The sequence below is a fragment of the Bos javanicus genome, chromosome 1, assembly GCF_032452875.1.
Source record: "Bos javanicus breed banteng chromosome 1, ARS-OSU_banteng_1.0, whole genome shotgun sequence".
NCBI classification, from domain to species: Eukaryota; Metazoa; Chordata; class Mammalia; order Artiodactyla; family Bovidae; genus Bos; species Bos javanicus.
In genome coordinates, this window is record NC_083868.1 from 41,041,648 (window position 1) to 41,058,740 (window position 17,093).

Genomic DNA, 17,093 nt, shown 5'->3' on the forward strand with positions numbered 1-17,093 from the left:
TTTCCAATGAGTCAACTCTTCACGTGAGGTGGCCAAAGTATTGGAGTTTCAGCTTTAGCATCAGTCCTTCCAAAGAACACCCAGAACTGATCTCCTTTAGAATGAACTGGTTGGATCTCCTTGCAGTCCAAGGGACTCTCAAGAGTCTTCTACAACACCACAGTTCAAAAGCATCAATTCTTCGGCACTCAGCTTTCTTCACAGTCCAACTCTCACATCCATTCATGACTACTGGAAAAACCGTAGCTTTGACTAGACTTTGTTGGCAAAGTAATGTGTCTACTTTTGAATAAGCTGTCTAGGTTGCTCTAACTTTTCTTCTAAGGAGCAAGAGTCTTTTAATTTCATGGCTGCAGTCACCATCTGCAGTGATTTTGGAGCCCCTCCTCCCTCCTCCAAATAAAGTCTGACACTGTTTCCATTGTTTCCCCATCTATTTCCCATGAAGTGGTGGGACCAGATGCCATGACCTTAGTTTTCTGAATGTTGAGCTTTAAGCCAACTTTTTCACTCTTTTCTTTTACTTTCATCAAGAGGCTCTTTAGTTCTTCTTCACTTTCTGCCATAAGGGTGGTGTCATCTGCATATCTGAGGTTATTGATATTTCTCCTGGCAATCTTGATTCCAGCTTGTGCTTCATCCAGTCCAGCATTTCTCATGATGTACTCTGCATATAAGTTTAATAAGGAGGGTGACACATTAAATGGCTAAAATACAAAAACAACAACAAATGATGATACCAAATATTTTTGAAAACTCGGATGCCAAATATTTTTAAGAACTGCAGCAAAAGGAACTCTTAGTCATTGCTGATGGAAATACAAAATTGTACAGTCAATTTGGAATTTTGGATACAGTTTCATAGTTTCCTACAAAGCTAAATGTACTCTTGCCAAACTAACAATAATCTTTCTACATCTTTAATGAGTTGAACTGAAAATTTATATTCACACAAATCTAAATGTGAATGTTGTGGCAACATCATTCATAATTGCCAAAGGACAAGATGCCCTTCAATAAGCGAATGGGTAAATAATTACACATCCATATAATTGAATTTTATTCAGTGATAAAAAGAAATGAACTATCAAGTCATGCGAAATGTGGGTGAATCTTAAATACATATTGCTAACTGAAAAGAGCCAGCCAGAAAAGACAGCATACTATATGATTCCAATTATGCTAATTTTTGGAAAAGGCAAAACTATAAATAGTGTTTTTAAAAAAATCAGTGGTTGCCAGGGATTTGGGAGTGGGAGGAGAGAGCATGGGATGCAGGAGACTTGTGGATATGAGACCATTCTGAATGATAGTGCAATGGTGAATCCATGATATACATTTGTCAAAACTCATAGAACTTTACAACACAAAGAATGAGCTAAAAATAAGTGATTATGTATAAACTGCTCAGATCCAAGGAGGGAATGAAGAATATTACACAAAAATCTAAGTGCACTTGCTCATGTATGAAAAAACCTCATTACAAAGGTAAGAGTTGGGACTGGGAGATGGAGGACAGATCAGGTGGGGATGTGATGACCTAAGTAATTATGGAAACAAGTAGAGAGGGTAAGAGTTAAGGGAAAACAAACTGTAAATAAGTACTGTATTTTATTTGACAAAGTATTTCCCATGGTGAAGCAACTCTTATAATGCTTTACATGTCTTCAATATATTGGAATGAAACAAATAATCAAATCTATTATGAATGGAGGAAGCTACATTCTCACCATTGAAATGGGAATTAAGAGGTAAGCAAAAGGAGACTAGAATGATCCACATGGTAATAGATTAGTGTTGTAGTCATCAGAATGAGCTCATATTCATCTTAATATATATCCAGATGGAGTATACAGAACTATTTCTAGGTATACTAATGGACATATGTTAGAAAATCACACACATTTCCTTGTTCGTATTCTCTTCCACTGAGTGGGCATAGAAGCTAACACCCCAGGAGCAAAAGTACACCTGGTATCAGTGTCTCTGCTTCTTTCTTTTGTTTGTTTTGCTTTGTTTGGGGTGGGGGGTGTGTGGCAGTTCTTGGCTGTGCTGTACTCCTTGTGGGATATCTTGGTTTCCAGGCCAGGACCAAGAATAGAACCTGGGCCATAGCAGTGAAAGCTGACTTAAAACAACTGCATCACCAGGATGCTCCAAAAATCTTGGTTTCTAATACCATTTTTCAATAAAAGAAACCAGGTTCCTGGGAGAAATAATTGATTCTAGGGCCCAAGCAGGAAATATGAATGATGAGAATGCAGCATCTTGTTTAGTCATATCAAAATAAATAAATAAATGAAACCTATACTGATGAGCTCAACATTCAGAAAACTAAGATCATGGCATCTGGTCCCATCACTTCATGACAAATAGATGGGGAAACAGTGGAAACAGTGGCTGACTTTATTTTGGGGGGTCCAAAATTGCTGCAGATGGTGATTGCAGCCATGAAATTAAAAGACACTTACTCCTTGAAAGGAAAGTTATGACCAACCTAGACAGCATATTAAAAAGCAGAGACATTACTTTGCCAACAAAGGTCTGTCTAGTCAAGGCTATGGTTTTTTCCAATAATCATGTATCGATGTGAGAGTTGGACTATAAAGAAAGCTCAGTGCTGAAGAATTGATACTTTTGAATTGTGGTGTTGGAGGAGACTCTTGAGAGTCCCTTGGGCAGCAAGGAGATCCAACCAGTCCATCCTAAAGGAAATTAGTCCTGAATATTCATTGGAAGGACTGATGTTGAAGCCAAAACTCCAATACTTTGGCCACCTGATGGGAAGAGCTGATTCATTGGAATAGACGCGGATGCTGGGAAAGATTGAGGGCAGGAGGAGAAGGGGACGACAGAAGATGAGATGGTTGGATGGCATCACTGACTCAATGGATGTGAGTTTGGGTATTCTCCAGGAGTTGGTGATGGACAGGGAGGCCTGATGTGCTGCAGTTCATGGGGTCACAAACAGTTGGACACAACTGAGTGACTGAACTGAATTGATACTGATGGGATGTGAAAAAGACACTGGAGCAAAAAGAAACATCTCCAAATTGCCAAAGATGGAACATTTGAACAACAAAATAAAATAATATTGAGGTACAACTTAAAGTACTGAAGTGATATACAGTATAAACTAATGTAATAAACAAATAAATGGGATGGTAAAGACAAATCTCATTTACAGAAGAATTCCAAATAATTTATAAAAACTAAATGTAATGTGGTATCCTAAATGGGATCGTGGAACAGAAAAGGGTGACTAAGGTAAAAGCAAAAACTAAAGGACACTAAATAGAGTATCAAATATAACTAATGACAGTATATCAAAACCGGTTAATTTATTTGGACAGTTACATTCATGAATAAAGCTCAAGAAATCAGAAGGATGAGGACATTACAATTTTAATTTCATGCCTTCTTCAATATTAGGTTGCTAGTACAAAAATAATTACAGTTTCGGATCACAGATTTTTAAATCTTTATAACTACGCTCAAACACCTCTTACTAATCAAAATGGAAACATTAAAATCAACACATTTGTGCCAATGAGAAATAAGTTTGTTTATTCCTGTAGCATAAAAATCCAAGCTTTGGGATTTGACAAAATTTTAGAAAGCATTTTCTGCCTTTTGCTGGTTGTGGAAGCATTTTACCTGCCAAAAGTTGTTGAGATGATTGAAGAAGTGGTAGTCAGTTGGCAAGAGGTCAGCTGATTATGATGGATAAGGCAAAACTTCATAGCCCAATTGGTTCAACTTTTGAAGCACTGGTTATGTGATGTGCAGTCAGGCGTTGTCATGGAGAAGAATTGGGCCCATACTGTTGACCAATGCTGACTGCAGGCATTGCAGTTTTTTGTGCAACTCATCAATTTGTTTAGCATACTTCTCAGATGTAATGGCTTCAACCAGGATTCAGAAAGCAGTAATGGAATCAGATGGGCAGCAGATCACCAAACAGTGGCCATGACCTCTTTTTGGTGAAAGTTTAGCTTTAGGAAGTGCTTTGGAGTCTCTTCTCAGCCCCATCACTGAGCTAGTCATCGCTGATTGTCATATACAATCCACTTTTCATTGCACATCACAATCTGATCTAGAATTGGTTTGTTGTTTTTCCACAGAATAAGAGAAGACAACACTTCAAAATGACGATTTTTTTTTTTTTTTTTTTTGTGGTCAGCTCATGAGGCTCCTCACCTTTAAGGCTCTCCTCTCCTTTACAAAACTTCTTGAATCACCATTGCACTATACGTCTGTTAGCGGTTCCTGGGCCCAATGAATTGCTGATGTTGCAAGTTGTCTCTGCTGCTTTATTTCCCATTTTGAACACAAATAAAAAACTGCTTGAATTTGTATTTTGTCTAACATCATTTCTATAGCTTAAGATAAATATAAAATAAACTGCAAGTAACAAGTCACTAGCAACAAAAATCAAGCAAGAAACATGCATTAAAATGTTGTGAATAACATAAGCACATTTATTTAAGAATGTATTCCAATATCCAGAGAAGTCAATGGCAACCCCCTCCAGTACTCTTGCCTGGAAAATCCCGTGGACAGAGGAGCCTGGTAGGCTGCAGTCCATGGGGTCGCAAAGGTCGGACAGGACTGAGTGACTTCACTCTCACTTTTCACTTTCATGCACTGGAGAAGGAAATGGCAATCCACTCCAGTGTTCTTGCCTGGAAAATCCCAGGGATGGGGGAACCTGGTGGGCTGCCGTATCTGGGGTCGCACAGAGTCGGACATGACTGAAGCGACTTAGCAGCAGCAGCATTCCAACATCAAATACTAAAACTCAACAGTGTAAAATCATAATTAACTTGTGCCAACCTAATAACATTTATTTTATATAAAGACTGAAGGCAGAAGGAGAACTGGATGACAGAGGATGAGATGGTTGAGCAGCATCACTGTCTCAATAGACATGATTTTGAGCAAGTTCCAGGAGTTGGTGATGAACAGGGAAGCCTGGCCTGCAGCAGTCCATGAGTTTGCAAAAAGTCAGACTCGACTGAGCGACTGAACTGAACCTGAAATCAACATGTTACATCTATAAAATGTTTCTACATTATGTTGAAATTCCAAAGAATAGATTTTGTGATAAAATGTTCATTTCCCCATGCATTCTCTCTCTTATGTTCCTTTAAATTAACCAAGAATAGTGCATGAGGCGCACTCATTCAGAAAAAATAAAAGACAAAATAGCAAGAATCTGGAGCAAAATTGGTCATTACATATGAAACAGTAGAAAATAAGTTTCCCAGTTTTAACAAGATATTTCTTGTACTTGAAACCTCAAGAAAAGGGAATTATCTGAATTTAGAAGTCATAGAATATTAAAACAAATTCAAAATAAAAAAAATACCCTTTAAACCTATTATTATATAAAATTATCATAGCAATGATTCTCACGTTGACTATCACTGTGCTAGATTATTGCTACTGCAAGTCAAGAAATAATTAAATCAGTTTATTATGTCCTTGTGTTTCAAGATATTGTAACATTATTATACATTTCCTTTTATAAATTACTAGAAAAATATGTTAACATCATTTTGTATATTGATTTGTAGTTTTTAAAATGTCTTTATTCCATAAGAAATTGTTCACATTTCTACTTCAATAAATAAAATAAAGCAATTTGTCTAATTTTAGATTTGATATTTCCATCAATAAGATGAATATCGTTTTAAAAATCAGCATCATTGTGGTCAAGCTTACAACAACACGAACTGTGAATTTTATTCACTTTATATAAATATCATTGCTTCATGAATTGTTGATATTTAATCAATGCAAATTTGAAATGTTTCTCTAAAGAATGGACATCATTTTTTAAAATAAATTTATTTATTTTAATTGGAGGCTAATTACTTTACAATATTGTATTGGTTTTGGCATACATCAACATGAATCCACCACGGGTGTACACGTGTTCCCCATCCTGAACCCCCCTCCCACCTCCCTCCCCATACCATCCCTCTGGGTCATCCCAGTGCACCAGCCCCAAGCATCCTGTATCCTGCATTGAACATGGACTGGCAATTAGTTTCATATATGATATTATACATGTTTCAATGCCATTCTCCCAAATCATCCCACCCTCTCCCTCTCCCACAGAGTCCAAAAGACTCATCATTTTTAAATTAATTTTAACTTAGTCCCTTTAATATTTAAGAAAAAACATAGAATGAGAATTAGGCTGATGTGTAAAATTTATGTTGATCACATTCTTTAAAAATATATTTCAGTTTTGTGTTTCTGGAATATTTAAAATTTCTATTACCTATATATCTTTGGAAGGAACGATGCTAAAGCTGAAACTCCAGTACTTTGGCCACCTCATGCGAAGAGTTGACTCATTGGAAAAGACTCTGATGCTGGGAGGGATTGGGGGCAGGAGGAGAAGGGGATGACAGAGGATGAGATGGCTGGATGGCATCACTGACTCGATGGATGTGAGTCTAAGTGAACTCTGGGAGTTGGTGATGGACAGGGAGGCCTGGTGTGCTTCGATTCATGGGGTTGCAAAGAGTCGGACACGACTGAGCGACTGATCTGATCTGATATATCTTTAGAAACAATGACTACTTTAAAATTACATACGTGAAAGACCTTAAAAATTTTGAAAATTTATAAGAAACTCTTGACCTCCAGTCCTACTTCTACTATCTGCGGTATTTCTTTCCTTTTAAGTGACAGCAATAGAGGGCTAAACAAGTAAACATGAAAATATGAGATCATAATTTATTTGCACAAATATAAAACATATCAATGACAGGAACATGAGTTCTACTGTACCCCTTAACCTTCAAGCCCACAAAATTGGTATGAATCCAATTATCTACAACTCATATTCATTCTCATTTCATCTTATCCTTTTCCAGTGAAAAAGCAATGATGTATGTCACTCATTCCAACCCTGCCCAATGTAGAATCAGCCACCACTGATTCTTATCTAATTTCTTTGAGTAATGAGCAGTTTTGCTCAATATGATATCACATTCATGAGGAGGGAACTCATCATAGAGTCTGTTTCAGTTGAACCCTCCACTTTCCTTTGTAAGATGCAAATATATTCTTCAGTTCTTATACCTGGGAGCTCTTAACTGTGTAAACACACTACTGCCTCCCCATCCACTTACTTTCACATACTTTCATATGTCCTCTTACAAATTCCAGTTTTCTTAAATCAATAGTTTAACAAATAAAATTTAATTTATTTATAATAACAATAATATGAAAGCAGCAAGAAAAAACAAACAACAAAGAATATCTAAACCCACTGGGAAATATAAAGGCTAAAATAAGTATATAAAAATCATTCAATAAGATATTTCAAAGATGAAAACATAAATTCTTAACTTAATATTGACATCTATGTGTTCATTATCAAAATCCTGCTAATGTTCTTATTTTGTTTATTTATCTTTTCTCATTATTTCCAGTTTTTAGAAACATAACAAATCAGTATAAATTTTATCTGTAAAATAAATATTTGTATGCAGCCAGAAAATTGCCTTTTTAAAGGTTTAAAGGTGTTATATAATTTTCTTATAAAAAGTACTATAAAATTTTCATAGTAGAAGTGAGTGAACAGATTTAACTGAATTAATTGGTAATTAATCTAAGTATAAATGAGCATTCATTGCATAAAAAATACTATATTAGTAATTATTTTTCAGTTCCAAATGACCATTACAAAATGACTCAAGCTAAAGATTGAGGATAGCTTAAGGCAGGTTTTAAAAGATGCTCAAATTATATCTTATGCCACCAAGAATAGATTTTCTGTCTCTCCTATTTCCTGTCTTCTCTCAAAGTTGTCCATATTCAGCCAGTTTTACATTTATGCTTTCAAGATAGATGTTGTACCTACAACATTCTATAGACTTTCTTACTTAAGTTCAGTTGGAAAGTCACAAGAATTTCTTTCCCAGAATATTTAGCAAAAACCTTTTGGTCTTTTTGATCAAAGGCAATATTGAAACTATCAGTGTGCTCATTAACAGAAGCATGATTTTTTTGCACTATAAATCCTGTTTGGCAGTAGGATCTCAATTATAAATCATACAAATTATTTAAGTATTCTCTTTTTTATTTTTTAAAATTTATTTATTTTAATTAGAGGCTAATTACTTTACAATATTGTATTGGTTTTGCCATACATTAACATGAATCCGCCACGGGTGTACACGTGTTCCCAATCCTAAACCCCCCTCCCACCTCCCTCCCCATACCATCCCTCTGGGTCATCCCAGTGCACCAGCCCCAAGCATCCTGTATCCTGCATCGAACCTGGACTGGCGATTCGTTTCTCCATATGGTTGATGCCTACAATAATATCTATCTCTATATAGGATACATATCTTTTTTTCAAATTCACATATTCGAATTTTCAAGGTTAGTTTTATTATTTAATTATTAAAATAATTTTAAGAGGCTACATTTCTTTCATAAAGATAATCTTATAGAAGTATATGATGTAATACAGGAAGAAGCGGCATCCAAAATGAAGGAAGATATATTTGTTTTTACTAAAGAAAATGATATTTTTTTTCTACTGAAAGTAGAGCAAATAGGGTAAATATAGAGAAAAGTTGATGCCTGAAAGCAGAGAGAATATTTGCCTAATGACATAATAAGGAAGAAAGATTACATGATGAAAGTAAAGAAATGATTAGATAAAAACATTGGAGGAAATAATAAAACATATTGAGAAACTACAGTAATAGTTCTCATGAAATTAAAACACTTTTAGTTGAATCTAGGCACACATTTATTTTTTATCTAAAAATAATATGAAGTTGTTGTACTACCTTGGAGTTGGGATGCAGTGTGTTTTATTGGGGTTTACAGAACACCTGCAACAGAATGATAGAAAGGGCAACAGAACTGAGTATAGCAAAAGCAAGAAATTGATGTCATAAACGATGGAATCTGTGCTAGAAAAAAAAGAAAAAGGTTGGAATTGGAAAAAACACAAAACGGAGCTGGAAATCTTGATGAGACTGCAAAGATTGCTATTGATGTTGAGAGGGATAGAGCAGCAAAAATAGGAAACTATGTTCAAAGAATGCAATAAGATTTCACAGTTGAGAGATTTCAGGAAATAAATTCTGTGTTGTAACCATGGGAGTGAGATTGTTAAAGTGACATGTTGATAAAGAGTATTCAAATTTAACTGGAATTCATGAAGGTTTTACTGCATCTTCTCTATGCTTATACAAGTTTAACCACTGTTTTAACAAATGATTCTGAGAATGTTGATCAGAATAATTTGATCTGGCTCTAGATCCCTCAGGTTGTTTTCCAGCAAAAGTTTTAGAAATGCAAAAGTGATTACTGATGACATTAGGATCCCTAAACAGTGTTCAAAGTTTTATTAACATATGTATAACTCACCCATTTATTATTTTTAAAAAATCTATTTATTATCTCTATTTGTCAGGCATTGTTATATACACGAGGAATATAAAGAATAATATATCATAATCTCTGCTCTAAAAAAAAGTGTGTTTATGAGTATTATTATGGAAGAAGACATGAGACACAGTGGGAGAAAGATGGACAAGTAGAAGCTAGGAAGGAGATAACAGATGAGAGATTCTTTCTCTAAAGTAACTGGAGGTAAAGAAAGAAAGGAAAGAGTACAGGAAATAGTAGATGTGCTACTCTGAGAGAAGTTTTTCAAGATGGTTAGTTCAAAACTACCAATTAAGATTAAACTCATAATCCTTTTAATCAAAGATCATAGAAAATGCTTTGAGTATCTGAAATTTATCCTAATCAGGAAAATTACTGAAAATGCTCTGATCAATATCAAATTCAATGATTATTAACAAGAAACAATGTGGTGCTTTAACACAACTATTTAAAATATTAAATTCAATGTACTCACATATTCTCACAATCAAAAAAGGAAAATTATAAGATTTAAAACTTGGAACATACATTTAACTCAAATGCTAAAATATGCTATAAAAACTACTGGTAAAATAATCCATATGATTCTTGGACACATATATCATTATTTGCAATATTCTCCATTACTATGTTATTTAAGAATGATAAATATATTTCAAGTTATCCCAACCAAGAAATTAGGAATATTTTAACATGCAATTTCTAATTTCACATGTACTTAGAAGACCTTTGAAATCTAGCCATTATGCAATTTATACAAATTTTTCATTTACCAGTGTTCGTGTCTATAAAATAGCTTCTCCTTATGACACTAAGAAGAGAAAGCAATGGCAACTCACTCCAGTACTCTTTTTTTTTAATATAATAATGTACCATTTTATTTTTTACTTTTTTTAGTTTTTATTTTATTATATATATATATATATATATATATATTTTTTTTTTTTTTACTTTACAATATTGTATTGGTTTTGCCATACATCAATATGAATCCGCCACGGGTGTACACATGTTCCAGTACCATGGGCAGGGAGCCTGGTAGGCTGCAGTCCATGGGGTCGCTAAGAGTCGGACACGACTGAGCGACTTCACTTTATTTTTTTTCACTTTCATGCATTGGAGAAGGAAATGGCAACCCACTCCAGTGTTCTTGCCTGGAGAATCCCAGGGATGGGGGAGCCTGGTAGGCTGCCGTCACACGACTGAAACGACTTAGCAGCAGCAGCAGCAGCATCACATATTGTGCAATGTTTGCTACTAAGACCCTGTTTGCTTCTAAGATCCAGGCATTTCTGGACATGTCTGATTAATTTCTAAGAAAGTTCTATTTATACAGAGGTCTTAGGGTAGGAGAAGATAGACACAACAAACTTGACCTAATGTCAAGCCATAGTCTTCTGAGTTAAAGAGAAACTTTGTGCAAGATACAATAAGTATCACAAATTTAATACAGGGCTTACCCCTCAGTGGATTTAGCTCTGTCCTGTGGCAGGCAGAGAACAGGAATGAAACGCTGAAAAAGATCATGTACTGAACTCTTTAAAACCTTTGGTACACACAGAACTATTCTGAGATCTTTCCAATAGTGTAAAAAAAAAAAAAAAAAAAAAAAAACAATGCTTCTGTGTATATCTTTCAAGATATGCTGTTATGCTATGTAACAGATAAACACAGAGATCTGTCTGATGTCAGCTGGAAAAATCTGTCTCCAATTTACAGCTAGAATGGTTGGATCACATGATCTCCTGGACCTTAATGTTAGGGAGGAGAAGAAACAGAGGAAGGCATACTAACTTTTAACTGTGTTGGTCCAGAAGTACCTTATATCACTTCCACTCCTAATATTATCACTGTGTCTCACCTTACTGCAGGGGAAACTGGGAAATCAAGTGTTCCTATGAGTCCTCTCAAAAAAAGGAAAAAAAAATAGCCTAGCCCCATACCAACCTATCACTTGAATGCAAATTAACGTCTACTTTCTGCAAGAGGTGCTGAGGGTGTGAGTGGTTTCCCAAAGAGCAGTGGGTACCAGATTAGCAGATAATTCTGGAGGGCTTTGGGAAATGTCAAAAAACAACGTCGAGTACCACTGCAGTAATAGCTAAGCTTTCAGGTGCAGACAAATTTACAGGAGGAAGGGAGACTTCCTTATCCAAGAGAACCAGCGTGCCCCACAGAATAAAAGCTTTGATGCCTGGACTGATCCATGCTAAGAATTATAAGTAGATTTGTTAACGAAAATATGCTGGTGAGGAATAGAGAAACTAAGTTACACGTGTTTATTTCATGTTTTGCCTTCTTTCTCCTACTTTTGTTTCTTCAGTTTTCAAGTGGTCTTACTTTTTATTTTCAATCTGGCTCAATCAAAATAAAATTATTGGTATCCTGAAGTTTTTATTGCTGAATTTAAGAATCAGATTTAAGCAGTTTATCTTTAAATTTGCAGCTCGGAGTGTTATTATCCTATTCTATTAAGTTCTGTAAATATTTGTTGCTTCTTTTTATATGTAAAGCATTGCTAAGGGCACGTAAAGAAGTAAAAAGTTAAAAAAAATGTTTCTTGACTCAAGAAATAATCAGACAAATATAACTGTGAGTTAAATTCACAAATAATTATGGAACAACAAAAAAAGACCATGGTTAGCACAGTAAATGTGGCATAAAGTGATGTAGAAAATTAAAGAGAACACATCCAGTTTGGGAATAAAGAAAATCTAAAAGCCAATTTATATGCGTATATCAATCTCTCTGTGTCACTCTCTCTCTAATATATATTATTTAATATATATATATATATATATATATATATATATATATATATTAAATGGGTTTTGGTTTCCATTCCAGCAATTCTCATGAGTTTAAACACAAATTTCTTAGGAATTAACAAATCAAGTCCTTATCGCCCTTAATCCCCAGATTATGAATTCAAACTTCCTGTTGATCACGACTAACAAAGAATGCTGAAACTACCACACAATTCCAATCATCTCACATGCTAGTAAAGTAATGCTCAAAATTCTCCAACCCAGGCTTCAGCAATATGTGAACCGTGAACTTCCAGATGCTCAACCTGGTTTTAGAAAAAGCAGAGGAACTAGAGATCATATTGCCAAAATCCGCTGGATCATCAGAAAAACAAGAGAGTTCCAGAAAAACATCTATTTCTGCTTTATTGACTATGCCAAAGCATTTAATTGTGTGGATCACAATAAACTGTGGAAAATTCTGAAGGAAATGGGAATGCCAGACCACCTGACCTGCCTCATGAGAAACCAGTACTAAATCAGGAATCAACAGTTAGAACTGGACATAGAACAACAGACTAGTTCCAAATAGGAAAAGGAGTATGTCAAGGCTGTGTATTGTCAGCCTGCTTATTTAACTTATATGAAGACTACATCACGAGAAACGCTGGGCTGGAGGAAGCACAAGCTGGAATCAAGATTGTCAGGAGAAATATCAATAACCTCAGATATGCAGATGACACCATGGTCATGGCAGAAAGTGAAGAAGAAATAAGGGCCTCTTGAAAGTGAAAGAGGAGAGTGAAAGAGCAGAGTGAAAAAGTTGGCTTAAAGCTCAACATTCAGAAAACTAAGATCATGGCATCTGGTCCCATAACTTCACAGCAAATAGATGGGGAAACAGTGGCTCCTTTTACTTTTGGGGGCTCCAAAATCATTGCACATGGTGATTGCACACATGAAATTAAAACATGCTTACTCCTTGGAAGGAAAGTTATGACCAACCTAGACAGCATATTGAAAAGCAGAGATATTACTATGTCAATGAATGTCTGTCTAGTCAAGGCTATGGTTTTTCCTGTAGTCATGTGTGGATGTGAGAGTTGGATTATAAAGAAACCTGAGCCCTGAAGAATTCATGCTTTTGAGCTGTGGTGTCAGAGAAGACTCTTGAGAGTCCTTTGGATTCCAAGGAGATCCAACCAGTCCATCCTAAAGGAGATCAGGCCTGGGTGTTCATTAGAAGGACTGATGTTGAAGCTGAAACTCCAATAATTAGGCCACCTGATGTGAAGAGTTGACTCATTGGAAAAGACCCTGATGCTGGGAAAGATTGATGACAGGAGGAGAAGGGGATGATAGAGGATGAGATGGTTGGATGGCATCACTGACTCAATGGACATGGGTTTAGGTAGACTCCGGGAGTTGATGATGGACGGGGAGGCCTGGCGTGCTGCAGTTCATGGGGTAGCAAAGAGTTGGACACAACTGAGCAACTGAACTGAACTGAACTGAACATGATCTTTCTCCCTCCTTCTGACTACTATTGAAATCAGTATTTTTCCCACCACACTAGCTTAAAACTAATTTGTTATTATTAACAATTCATTGTGTATACTGACCAGCTGAAATTCACTTTTCCCCTGTTACTTATCAGTATTGATAAGATGACCTTATCAGTATTGGGCATCATCTCCCTGCTATATCTTACTGTAGTGTTATTCCTCTCTAGCTTTTTAGTTCCCCTTTTAATGTGTACCCCGGATGTAGCTAACAGGAATGCATTCAACCACCAATTCAGCTTTTCAATGCCCTGTACTAATTCAAATACCTCTCTGGGAAACTTTCACTACTCCTCTTAACCAAATGAAACCTTAAATTATTAAGGATCTCCTTGGTTTATAACTCACTATACTATCAGTATCTATCACACTGCTTCACTTGCTTATTTAATCATTAGCACAACGAACCTTTTTTCTGCTGAAGGTAGGAAATGTGACTGGAAATAATGTATATGTGAGTTCAGTTCAGTTCAGCCAATCAGTTGTGTCCAACTCTTTGTGACCCCATGGAATGCAGCACGCTAGGCCTCCCTGTCCAACACCTATGCCCAGAGTTTACTCAAACTCAAGTCCATTGAGTCAATGATGCCATCCAACTATCACATCCTCTATTGTCCCATTCTCCTCCTGACCTCAATCTTTCCCAGTATCAGGGCCTTTTCAAGGGAGTCAGTTCTTCATATCAGGTGACCAAAGTATTGGAGTTTCAACTTCAACATCAGTCCTTACAATGAACATTCAGGACCAGTTACCTTTAGGATGGATTGGTTGGATCTTCTTGCAGTCCAAGGAACTCAAAGATTCTTCTCGGACACCACAATTCAAAAGCATCAATTCTTTGGGGCTCAGCTTTCTTTATAATCCAACTCTCATCCATACATGACCACTGGAAAAATGATAACCTTGATTAGATGGACCTTTGTTGGCAAAGTAATGTCTCTGCTTTTGAATATACTATCTAGATTGGTCACAACTTTCCTTCAAGGAGTAAGTGTCTTTTAATTTCATGGCTGCAATCACCATCTGCAGTGATTCTGGAGCCCCAAAAAATAAAGTCTGACATGCTTTCCACTGCTTCCCCATCTATTTGCCATGAAGTGATGGGACCAGATGCCATGATCTTCGTTTTCTGAATGTTGAGCTTTAAGTCAACTTTTTCACTCTCACTTTCACTTTCATCAAGAAGCTTTTTAGTTCCTCTTCACTTTCTGCCATAAGAATGGTGTCGTCTGCATATCTGAGGTTATTGATATTTCTCCCGGCAATCTTGATTCCAGCTTGTGTTTCTTCCAGCCCAGCATTTCTCATGATGTACTCTGCATAGAAGTTAAATAAACAGGGTGACAATATACAGCCTTGATGAACTCCTTTTCCTATTTGGAACCAGTCTGTTGTTCCATGTCCAGTTCTAACTGTTGCTTCCTGACCTGCATACAGATTTCTCAAGAGGCAGGTAAGGTGGTCTGATATTCCCATCTCCTTCAGAATTTTCCACAGTTTATCATTATCTACAGAGTCAAAGGCTTTGGCATAGTCAATAAAGCAGAAATAGATGTTTTTCTGGAACTCTCTTGCTTTTTCCATGATCCAGCAGATGTTGGCAATTTGATCTCTGGTTCCTCTGCCTTTTCTAAAACCAGCTTGAACATCTGGAAGTTCACGGTTCACATATTGCTGAAACTTGGATTGGAGAATTTTGAGCATTATTTGCTAGCCTGTGAGATAAGTGCAATGGTGCGGTAGTTTGAGCATTATTTGGCATTGCCTCTCTTAGGGACTGGAATGAAAACATCTTTTTCAGTCCTATTGCCACTGCTGAGTTTTCCAAATTTGCTGGCATATTGAGTGCAGCACTTTCACAGCATCATCTTTCAGGATTTGAAATAGCTCAACCGGAATTCCATCACCTTTTTTACCTTCGTGCATAATGATGCTTCCTCAGACCCACTTAACTTCACATTCCAGGATGTCTGGCTCTAGGTGGGTGATCACACTATCATGATTATCTGGGTCGTGAAGATCCTTTTTGTACAGTTCTTCTGTGTATTCTTGCCACTTCTTTGTATCTTCTGCTTCTGTTAGGTCCATACCATTTCTGTCATTTATTGAGCTCATCTTTGCATGAAATGTCCCCTTCTATCTCTAATTTTCTTGATGAGATGTCTAGTCTTTCTCATTCTATTATCTTCCTCTATTTCTTTGCATTGTTCACTGAGAAAGGCATTCTTATCTTTCACTTGTATTCTTTGGAACTCTGCATTCAAATGGGTATATCTTTCCTGTTATCCTTTGCTTTTGTCTTCTCTTTTTTTAACAGCTATTTGTAAGGCCTCTGCAGACAGTCGTTTTGCTTTCTTGCATCTCTTTTTCTTGGGGATGGTCTTGATCCCTGTCTTCTATACAATGTCACGAACCTTCCTCCATAGTTCATTAGGCACTCTGTTTATCAAATCTAGTCCCTTAAATCTACTTCTCACTTCCAATATATATTCATTAGGGCTTTGATTTACAGCATACCTGAATCAAGAAGGACCTGGGGTAACAGGCAAATTTGGCCTTGAAATACGGAATGAAGCCAGGCAAAGACTAACAGAGATTTGCCAAGAAAATGCACTGGTCATAGCAAACACCCTCTTCCAACAACACAAGAGAACTCTATACATGGACATCACCAGATGGTCAACACCAAAATCAGATTGATTATATTCTTTGCAGCCAAAGATGGAGAAGCTCTATACAGTCAACAAAAACAAGACCAGAAGCTGACTGTGGCTCAGATCATGAACTTCTTATTGCCAAATTCAGACTTAAATTGAAGAAAGTAGGGAAAACCACTAGACCATTCAGGTATGACATAAATCAAATTGCTTATGATTATACAGTGGAAGTGAGAAATAGATTTAAGGGACTAGATCTGATAGATAGAGTGCCTGATGAATATGGACAGAGATTTGTGACACTGTACAGGAGACAGGGATCAAGACCATCGCCATGGAAAATAAATGTGAAAAAGCAAAATGACTGTCTGGGGAAGCCTTACATATAGCTGCCGAAAAGCAAAGGAGAAAAGGAAACATATAAGCATCTGAATGCAGAGTTCCAAAGAATAGCAAGGAGAGATAAGAAAGCCTTCCTCAGTGATCAATGCAAAGAAATAGAGGAAAACAACAGAATGGGAAAGACTAGAGACCTCTTCAAGAAAATCAGAGATACCAAAGAAACATTTCATGCAAAGATGGGCTCGATAAAGGACAGAAATGGTATGGACCTAACAGAAGCAGAAGATCTTAAGAAGAGGTGGCAAGAGTACACAGAAGAACTGTACAAAAAAGATCTTCACAACCAAGATAAT